We start from the raw sequence: 11248 nt of genomic DNA on the forward strand, positions 1-11248 counted from the left end.
CCTTCTCTTTGGCTGGCTGTCTAAGATCTTATTATTCACCGAGAGCTTTAAATCCAGGCTTCAAAGTGTTTAGGGAAAGAGCTGCAAGGAAAAGGGTTTTAAGCAAAGTAGCCTCTTGTATGGGAAAGTGCTTGTGCTTCTTTTGCTCTTTTTTATTTTGGGGGGTATATTTTAATTACAGTGGTACCTCGGGTTAAGTACTTAATTTGTTCCGGACGTCCGTAGTTAACCTGAAACTGTTCTCAACCTGAAGCTAATGGGGCCTCCTGCTGCTGCTGCGCCACCGGAGCACAATTTCTGTTCTTATCCTGAAGCAAAGTTCTTAACCTGAAGCACAATTTCTGGGTTAGCGGAGTCTGTAACCTGAAGCGTATGTAACCTGAAGCGTATGTAACCTGAGGTACCACTGTATCATACATTGTAATTTGAATTGCTCTTCAGCTGTCCCAGGGATTTTTATTGATTGGGGGTGGGGGTGCTATAAAATAAATAAATAAATAAATAAATAAATAAATAAATAAATAAATGGAAGGATGGCTATATTCATTTTCAATAAAAGAAGAAAGAAGAGGGTACCCAGGTAATAATTATTCAGCATGTCTCTGAAGGATGCAGTGTCTGTATTCACCAACAGCTATGCATTTACTGGCTTGCTGCTCCCATGCCCACTGCAGTGACCTTATGATGCCCCTCACAGTAATAGTAAACTGCATTCAATTCTTTGATTATAGAAATGACATTTTCTGGCTTGAGAGAGGCTCGTGACAGAGATGCAACTTAAGCCAAACATTCATTTGGCTTTGCTACAGGAGACTGCCGGAATGTAAACTCCCTCCCTTCTTTTCAATGGTTTCAGCTCCTGAGTTAAAAGCTTGGGTTTTTTGGAGTAATCCGGGAGGGCTATATTTGGCCAAAAATGACTCCCATTACTTAGTTGGCACAAGCCAAACAATGTTCCTTTATCAACAAAACCAATAGTCTGTTTTATTTGCAGTGCACAGAGAAGTAGCTTCGTCCAACAGATCCCACTTTCCCTCCCTTGCAACATGTCTGTGACCAGTTAATGAGCTGCAACAGTGCCTGGGCTTTATTTTCAGCCAATTAAGCTTATCCCTCTCAGGAATTGTGGTCTGGCTGTGGCAGAAGTCCTAGGTACGGGCAGGACTTGTTTCTTTGACCAGTTGTGGGTTAGCCACATGGGTACGTGCTGTTGCACCACACAGCAGACGTTTTCTCTGTAATAACTCCTCCAAGTGCTCCACAAAAGCAGATCCCTTTTTAATTTACTTCATGTTTACAGCGTTCTCTTTCAAACTGAACTGCTGGCACAGGCGGATATTTATACAACCTTTGTTTTAAACTATTTATTTGCATTTGAGACTTCAGTAAAATTCACTGTCAGGACAATTGTGTGTTTGAAAGCTAGATTCTTAAACATGTTAATGTTCCAAGGAGAAAAACAGACAGTTCTGTCCTTCAGCTGCTTTTACACATCTTGGGTAAATATACTTGTGGATCACGGCAAAGAGACAAAATTTTCTAGGTGCAATAAAATAATGGTGCTCTAGAACAAACTAAAGGGTAGGTGACCTAAGTGATAAGATAACCATAATCAGGTGTGTGTTAAGAACATAAGAAGAGCCTGTGGGATCAGGCCAATGGCCTATCTAGTTCTGCATCCTGTTTTCACAATGGTCAGCCAGATGCTTATGGGAAGTTTGAAAGCAGAATCTGAGAAGACCTGTTTCCAATCTGCTCAGGAGCAGGGCTGGCCCTACCATGAGACAGAGTGAGGCAGGTGCCTCAGGCAGCAGATGCTGGGAGTGCAGAACAGTGGCAAGTTGTTGGAAGACAGGTCTGCGAGCACCACGTGACCTACCCTGTCCCCCTAAACTATTTTGCTGCCCTCAGGCCTGGTGGGAGGATGCCATCCTAAGTCTGATGGGCTTTTTGCACATGGATTAGGAGGGATAGGGAGTCATCTTGAGCTTTGCCTCAGGCAGCAAGCACAACAAGCCTAGCTGAGGAAGAATCAGCATGGCTTCATCCTCTTCTATCAGCTTCTTAGAATTTGTTGAGAGTGTCAACAAACATATAACTGAAGGATGAACTGGGAGTCCTCATATACACAGACTTCATCAAAACCCTTTGAAGCCCCTCACCAGAGACTCTTGAGAAAACATAGGTAAAGGTAAAGGGACCCCTGGCCATTAGGTCCAGTCATGGCTGACTCTGGGGTTGCAGCGCTCATCTTGCTTTATTGGCCGAGGGAGCCGGCGTACAGCTTCCGGGTCATGTGGCCAGCATGACTAAGCCGCTTCTGGCAAACCAGAGCAGCCCACGGAAACACTGTTTACCTTCCCTCTGGAGTGGTACCTATTTTTTTACTTGCACTTTGACGTGCTTTTGAACTGCTAGGTTGGCAGGAGCAGGGACCGAGCAACGGGAGCTCACCCCGTCGCGGGGATTCAAACCGCCAACCTTCTGATCGGCAAGTTCTAGGCTCTGTGGTTTAACCCACAGCACCACCAGTGTCCCGAAGGCCTTTTTTGGGCTGCTAACCCATTACAGAACATGAAATACAAGGTTGTATGAAGAGCTGACATGCAATTATGCTGTGCCCAGAAAGCAGCCAGAAATGTTAAGTCAGACATCCAGCTTGATGCTAACACCTCAGTGAAAGTTATATGCATAATTAACCCCCTCCCCACAAAGCCCTATCTTGATAATTACAATAGCAGCCAAACTAAAAACAAACCACTACATTTCTAGCCAGCAAGCACCTGCTTGTTTCTAGTCTTACCCCTTCCCCTGTTCTATCTCAAGTCCTCTCTAGGGCTAAAGCATTTTATAAGACTTAGATTCTTAACCTCCCCAGCTGCTACTTTCAGGGAGGAAGTACGACCACAAAGCCATTCCCTAAACTAAATAAAATTTGTGATTCAGCATTAATGGTCTCTTTGCTCTGGTAAGTGTTGAGTGCTATCTTAGTTCAGGTAGATAACAAACAATGAAAATAAACAAAAATATTTGTCAATGACTGGTATTGGTTGACACTTAACATATTCATAAATTATCTGCAGTTGCAAGTACAGAGGGAGAAGAAATTCAATTCAGTTTACATTTAAAGGTGATTCTATCAAATTTGCACTTCTTGGAACAGAACACAGCCATACTTTGAAATAAATCCACACTTATTCAAATTTTGTGATGCTGTTCTCCAGTCCACACAAATGCATATAATAGGGGGAGTTGTACGTCAACATGAATATATTTGTGAAAATACCCTAAAATGCAATGTATTAGTGTAAATTGTCTCTGAAACTGTGTGCATTAGTTAAAACTGCATACAAAAATGTGTTTATTAGGAGTGATTTGCACTAACATCCTGGTGAATTTTCATGATTTTTTTTTATAAAATTGCAAATTGCTGCAGACATATAGAGAATTGACTTTAAGATTGAAAAAAATGAGAAATGGCAGATTCTCCCACCCCTAGTCAGAAGTAAGCAGTGAGGTAGCCAACTTTATGAAGGCATCAAAATGTTGCTATTATTACTTCTCCCCGTCCCCCCCCAGTTAATGTAAAAGCACTGTCAGACATGGTGCAATGCTTAGTATTTCGTGCTAAATTGTGTGTTTTTTCATCAATGGTTTCTGTTTAGTCATCAGCCACCACTACAGTTCCCATTTCCTCCCACCACTTGCAGACAATTTCTGTGGCTGCCTGCTGGCCAGTATGCAGTTGAGTTTTCAGGAAACATCTGTACAATGGAATTTGATTGCCAGGGCTGTGAACAGAGTTTCAAATGGCAAACAGGCAAGTGCAGGTGGAAATAAAAAAAAGGTGTCATCCAAAATTTGCCTTGTAAACACAGACATCTGTGCAGGGGCCAGTAATTCAACCCTGTCCCTGTAAGGGTAACTGAAATCAGTGAAGCCCTTCATGTGAACAGTAATTGCTTGGGGAAGTTGAAGCTGCATTATCAAGCAAAGAGATTTATAGGGGTGTTTTTTTCCCTGGGATGGAATTATGTATCAGTTCTCAATATACAGATATTGTGAGAGAAGGGTTTAAAAATTGAGTGATAATTGTATGCCACTTGTCGTCGTTTTCTGCTGCCATATTTTCAGTCTCCTCTTCCCTTTCATGTTTTAAATATATGTTTTGCGTACATGAAACAGAATGATGTATGCATAAATTAATACTTATTTCTGGACTGTTAGTAGATCAGGGAAATAGGTGCGGCTGAAGGGTTGACTTTCATGCAAATATTCAGAAATGTTGGCCTCCTCTTAAAACTACTAGAAACTTGAATATGTTGCTTCTTTCTCTGCCCCCTTGCTCTGTGCGATGTAGTTCACAGTTTAGGACACTTCACACCCCAAAATAGTATTGGGCTTTTTGCCCAAGAGAGCCAGCTCTATTAAAATGCTATCCTTAAATAAAGGTAAAAAGTAAACATGCAACTAGCTCTCACGCAATACAATGTTTTCTAGTGTCAACTAAGAGACTTCATTCTCAAGAGCATAGGAAGTTGCCTTAATCTAGATGAGACTATTTGCCTATCCAGCTCAGTATTATCTACCAGTGATGGCTGGTGCTCATTGTGACTGGTAGGGCAGAAGGCAGAGAGTCTCATCAGTAGGTGGAACAAGAGCCAATGACAGGCAGAGCCAGAGCCAATAACAAGTAACCCCAGGTCGTTCAAGTTAAGTCCCCAACCTCCTCTCTGCTGAGTTCCATAAAGGGCAACATTGAAATCAAGGAGAAGAAAGCTGATGGGCAGTATCAACCACAGGACTGGCAGCTGGGGGTTGGCTGAGGGCAGGCTGAGGTTGGCAGGTCCAACAGTGCCCCATGTGCCCAAATGGGCCAGTCACCACTGATGACTGGCACCAGCTGTCCCCGTCTCAAGCAGAGGTCTTTCCCATCATCACCTCTTGGTTGTCTCTGGAGATGCCAAAGATTGAAACTGCGTGAATAACATGTGCTTTGCGGCTAACCCCCCCCCCCCTTATAATGACATCAGTGACAACACAATGATATTGTCTCTTGCATTATTATCTCCTGTGAATTTTTAAAGCAAGCTTACAGCAAGACTCAAGGTTTATTTTAAAGTCTATAAAATATGCAAACAAACACCCTTTCCTGGTATTCTAGACACCTGTGCCAAAATAAATATTTCATATATGCCATACCTCTATATTTAGCCCTTTGGATTTTTTTCTAGATAAGCTCTGGATTTAAGAGCAAGCATAGCAACTGTTCTGCAAACTGATTCTTCATTATAGGTAACCACTGAGAGCTTCACCAAAGGCATTCTCTCTGGGATTACAGAGATGAAAAATCAATTCTGATAACATTAGAACAAATTTAAAGAGCAAAAAGCCTTCGAAAGCATGCAATGAATAAACAGAACCATCTTTATTCCCTGTGCAGATTTCTTTTAATATACTGAAATAATTGCATTTTCCCTCTTGTCTTGGAATACCTGGCCACGTTTTATTCCTGGTTTTTTAAAAAAAATTATTTAACAAAGGATTGTTTGAATAACCATAACAGGAATCCATCAAGGTGAGCAGTTCATCAAGGATGCAATCCTGTACCCACTTTCCTGGGAGTAAGCCATCCGAATCCAACAAGGCTTGCCTCTTCTGAGTAGACATGTTTAAGAATGCACTGAAATGAATTTGCTGCTTACAATAATTAAGAGTACCTGAGTGTGGGGAGATCATAGTAACAAATGTGTATATAATCTTCATTTGGAAGTAGGATCCTCTAGCCTTGTTGCTTATCACCTGAGGGGCAGTAGCTTAACTGGATGACTCAATGAAATATGAGAAGACCAACTCAGGATGGGCAAATCTGTTAATTTCACTGTCTCCCAGTTTCTCACTTTCCCCCTGGTTTTTGGTTCATTTCTTCACATTTACACAACAGCTTGTGCTTTTTAAAAAATGTGGATTTATCCTAGTAGACACAGGTTTTTATGCAGTTTTACCTAATATACAAATTTATGCAGAGCAGATAGCCCTAATATAATGCTATTTGGTATGTTATTTTTACCAATATATACATTTTTGTACACCCTATTTGGCCAGAGATCTGCACTGCAAAGTTCAGAAAAGTGCGATTTTTGTTTTGGTTTGCATATTGCTTTGGAAAGTATGAATTAGTCTGGTCCACCTTCAAACGAGAACTGAATCAAATTTTTCTCCCACTCCTAGGACTAGCTCACATGCTGGATAGTCACTAGTCACTATTTTAAATTGCTCTATTTGGCAGCTCTTCCTCTGTGTTGATGGCTGCTGCAGCAGCTTACCATACAGGCTGGGAGAGTATTTTCATGCCACTGTGCCCACCCAAATATATTTAGACTTTTTCAAGCTTGGCAAAACCCTCATGTATGGCGATCTCCTAATGAATTTCTGCCAGGAGGTACCCACCATATCAAACAGCTTGTCCCCTTCAGGTACTTGTAACTTAACATGGGGGCACTGTGAAGATAAGCACAGCACACTAGATTTATCTCCCACAGTTTTTGTCAACCCTGCCTGAGTTGGAAGGTGACTTTCTGAAGCAGGGAGTTTATTTTTGTGTGGGCTTCCTACATTTGGAACATCAGAGTTCTAAAACATGTAGGAAGCATACATGAGTTCAGTAGGTTTGCATCTTGAGAAGGTCCACTTCTGGCTCATGGAGAGTGAGAGAAATGGTGAGGGGGTGGAGCTAGAAAGCTCTTCCTCATACCCTGCATGTGTTAAGTTAACCTATTTTCTGGATGCCCAAAGAGGGCTTCCACGTGTCTTTCATGTTATAATTTACAAATCACCCTTCATTCTCATATTTTGAAGAATTTCCTTTTGTAGAAGGCTCATCAAATTGTGAGTCTTGGTATCTTTTGCAAGCATTGGAAGAACTCGGTTGGTGTGGGAGACCAAGGGTTAGCCTATAGTGTTCTTATAGAAATAAAGTAGGATGTAATTATTCCTTATGATCTAATTCTGTGAATGTCTACTCAGAAGTAAGTCACACAAAATTGTGCCAGTGATTCATGCTTTTACAGCACATGTCATGGACTGGCTGGATGCAGAGGGGTGGTAGGAGGAACCAGCTGGAGAACCCTAAGGGAAGAAGACTCAGAGCCCGGGGGTTGGTGGTGGGACAACATTGAGTGGTCAGAGGAAAAAGATAGGGAAGACTGGGAGGAGGTGGTGTTGGAAGCTGAAGACATAACAGGGCTTAGTGAGTAGGAAGATGCTGTGGCAGAAGGCAGTCCAGACTCAAAGGTAGAAGAGGCGTTGGGGCAGGAGACAGAGATGAGGCAGACTGCAGAAGAGCCCAGGAACTCTCCCCATCCTGCTGTGACCAGCTCCCCTCCCCCCATGGTCTTGCAGGACCAGAAGAGTTATGAAGAGGGCAGAGCAGATATAAACTCATTGAAGGAGTTTCAGATTGCTTGGGAAGGACATGGGTGGGGAGGAGACTTAAACAACTGTGGGAAGGCAGGGACCTTCAATCCTCACAACTGCCTAATTGGGGCAAGCTCTACCAGGAAGAGTTGCTGTGCTCACTAGGCCTGGTTTCCTGAGCTGTTTGTTTCTTTGAATAAAGAGTTAACTTCACTGACGCCGTGTGAGTTATTACTGACCTGCTCCCGGCACCTGCCCCTGATGGCAGCTCACCATGCAAATACGTGGTCAGGAGTTAATTAGATTAAGCTGTTTCAGCTCTCACAGATTTTAATATATTTTTATGCAGTCTTAATTCACTTCAGTTGGAGGCATCATTATTTCAAAAGTGCTCAGCATGACTAGATCACCCCCCATCATAATGTTACCTTTAAGACCAAAGTGCAGTGCAATTCTACATGTATCTACTCGGATGTAAGTTCCACTGAGTTCAGTTCATTTTCCTCCCAGGTAAGGTGTGCACAGGATTGCAGCCTAAGTCTGTAAAGATCAGCAGAGAGTATTCAGTATGAGATAATAATTCCTTTGCATGCCAGAAATTTCCATGCAGGCTTTGACTTTAGCATCTTTAAGGAGAAAAGTTTATTTTAGGCACTGTGTCCCCTTCAGACCAGCTGACGTTTATTCAGCACACAGCGTTTACTGTGGCTTAGGGTGTCAGCCATAATTCTAGGTTGATAGTTTGTGAAGAGAAGATGCTATTTTGTCCTGTTTATAAAATGTTATTCTGCAGAGTCACACTCCAAGACTAACAGAGTCTGTCCAAGTATAGTAAAGCCCTTTGGTTTAACTTACTGCCTTCATTAAACTTAGCTTACATTGTCCTAATTATATGTTATCAACAATTAAGAAATGTATCGCATGCCACAGGCCAGCTAAAACATTCTGCGTTCTTGGGTGAACGCCAAGAGAGGTGTCAAGTTCCATATTACCTTGTCATCAGTTGCAGCTCTCGTTTTGCAGTACAGGCAGCAGCTGTGCTAGACAAAATAATCTAAATTCTCACATGTACTTTTTCCCTTTAGGAAACAACTCACGCTGAATTGCATTTCTGGTGGGAGATAAGTGCTATACCTCAGTGAGCTTGTGCTGCAAACGTATTTTATGTTAATCAAATGTTAACCCATAATCTTTTCTAACTTTCTGATGCTCACTTTCATCCTATCGGGGGCGGGGGGGGGGGACCTCCCCAAACATAACCAGTCCTGACCCATGCTATGTGTCTAAGCAGCTATTACAAGATCTTTAACTGGTTCAGTGGAAAAATGTACCCATATTTGTGATCAACAAGTGATAGCAGAACTACAGACTTGCACTAACCACTTATATTGGGATGATCAAAAAGGATCAGTTCCAGTGATATGCCTGGCAATAGTCAAAACAAACACACACACTCTCTCAGCTACTCTAAGCAACCCGTTCGCTGAGCTTCATCCTGATGCACATTTATTCTGATTTAGATGCATCGTGGTTATTCACCTTCACATTATCAATCTATCCCACACTTCTTAGCAGGTGTGCCGACTCTTAAGGGTGGTGTCTTTGCTTCTCCTCAATATCTGCTGGCAGAGGGCTGAGCCCCCTCAGTATTAAGGGGGGTGGAGGAAGCTGAGCGCTGCGCCAAGTATGGCACAGTTCAGTGACTGTCTCCTCCTAAGTGCATGAGAAGAAGCCGCACCATGCCAGCCTCCTCCCGATGATGCAACGTTATGTGTGTGACACATGTCACATACATGTTGTTGCATGTGCAATGCATGACAGCCCCCCAATCTTGGGCACTCTTTGTGTGCATTTTCTTTGCACATTTTCCTAACACTTTCCTGTCCTTTAAAAAGTTGATTTGTTGTACCAGAGTTATTTAACCCACCTTAATTATGCAAACCTAAATTTCTGTTCAAATGCTTCCTGCAAAATACTGACAGTCTGGAATCAACCTCCCCTCATCCCCAATTACATAGAGAGTTTGATTTGTATCATTGGAGCTACACAATTGCATGAGATCACAGCTCCTCTACTTTGAAATGGAAAACTGCAAATTTCCATTTCACAAGGGAAAAAGGGCGATCTTCTGTGAATTAGTCACTTCCTATATTTACATTGCTTGTGAGCAAGGCTTTTGTTTTTGGTGAGGAGACAGTCACAGACATGTAATCAAAATACACTCCGGGTACTTGTTCCCAAAGAGGATCAAGAACTGGCTGTGTGTGTGTGTGTGTGTGTGTGTGTGTCATAAAAAGACAGCTTCCACCAATTAAGATCACCCTTCTACCAAGTTCAGACATCACTCTTGCATTCACACATATAAAGATATGTACAAACTAATGCATGCCTTAATATACACAAGGATTGCATCATTAGGCTATCATTATCCTGCCATTCCTCCAAGTTGCTTAAATAAGATAGCAGAGATTCCCTTTCTCCGCCTTCATCTACACAATAGAAATAGCGTCTGGCCCAAGATCCTCCAGTAAGTTTCATGGCTGAGTGAAGATTTGACTGGCAGGCAGAGCCCAGCCACCTCACATAGACATCGCTAGCTATTTCCTATGACCCAAGCTACTACTCCTAAATTCTTTGGCACTAGCTGCCTGCTCTGTCATTCTGTTCTCTTTCTACCACCCACACAGAAGCGGAGACCTGGGTGGATGATTTAGGAGATACAGCTGCTCAGACTGGTGCCATGAGGAGAAGCTACTGCTTTGCTGCACTTGTGTGTCAAGAGGAGACTGACGATTCAGTGTCTGAGGAGGGGAGCCTTCCAGACCCAGATGCCGACTACCTAAACACATCTCGCGATGAGGAGCTGAAGATATTTATATTTACAGATGTATCTAAATAAATTGAGGGGCGACTCTGTGTTTCAGCGACCACACTAGGACCTGTATTCTGATTTCGGGTTTGCCTCAGTAAACCTCTCTAGCGATCCTTGCCATGTTTACTTCTCAGTTTATTGTTCCTTCTTTGTCCCATTTGGTGTGCTTTTCGTGATCATCTCAGATTTGCACATAAACTGATGTGTGTTCGTTTGTTCATTTTAAGTCACTGCAGGGAGAGTTTGAAGTGGGAAGTAAATGGGTTCTGTTTTTTTTTTTTTTTTTTAAGAAAAAGGGTGATAAAAAGCTTGAGAAGTCGGTATGCTACTGTGGAATAATATAGGGATTTCACAGCCGCTGGGGAGTGGACAACTGCAGACACTCACTATCAGCTGGTACAGGACACTTTTGAGCCTCATTTAGGCATGCTCCTGAATGGTGCTGGGTTAAACCAGGGATGAGGGCATATGGAAGTCCAACCACCAACATGGGTGGTCTGGAAAGGCTAAAGCTCAGGGGCAGAGCACATGTGAAGCTATTGTGTCTCAAAAACCACCCAGATAGAAGTCTTGACAATGACAATCAGAAGCCAGGCCTTGCCTCTACAGCCATCACAATGCCACTGAGAGCTCCTCTAGTTTCCCCTCCCTCTGTGTTAATCTTCTAGCTCTCTAGAGCATTGCCACCAACCTACAGGACAGTGTAGAGGTGGCTCAGATATCTATATCTATATCTATATCTATATCTATATCTATATCTATATCTATATCTATAGCTATCATCTATCATCTATCATCTATCATCTATCTATCTATCTATATCTATGCTTGTATAATGGCTCTGGGCCTGTCTGTTTGAGAAAGCTGACATTCCCTAGAAGCCTTGGAAGTGTGCCAGAACCCAGGCCTGCCTGAGAAGCCTGCATTGGGCTAGGACCAAAAAGGGGGGAAAATACCTCA

General features: G+C 42.6%; 1 long non-coding RNA gene across 1 annotated transcript in view; it reads left to right on the top strand.

Annotated features, from left to right (window-relative positions):
• Window positions 1–10973, top strand: part of LOC308458462 — a 43134-nt gene extending 32161 nt beyond the window's left edge. The window contains exon 3 of the long non-coding RNA XR_013977441.1: window positions 10104–10973. This is a non-coding gene — a long non-coding RNA (uncharacterized lncRNA). The remainder of the gene's footprint in view (window positions 1–10103) is intronic.
• The last annotated feature ends 275 nt before the right edge of the window (window positions 10974–11248 follow it).

Source organism: Podarcis pityusensis (genome assembly GCF_964106645.2).
Source record: "Podarcis pityusensis genome assembly, chromosome: 11".
In the NCBI taxonomy this organism is placed as follows: Eukaryota; Metazoa; Chordata; class Lepidosauria; order Squamata; family Lacertidae; genus Podarcis; species Podarcis pityusensis.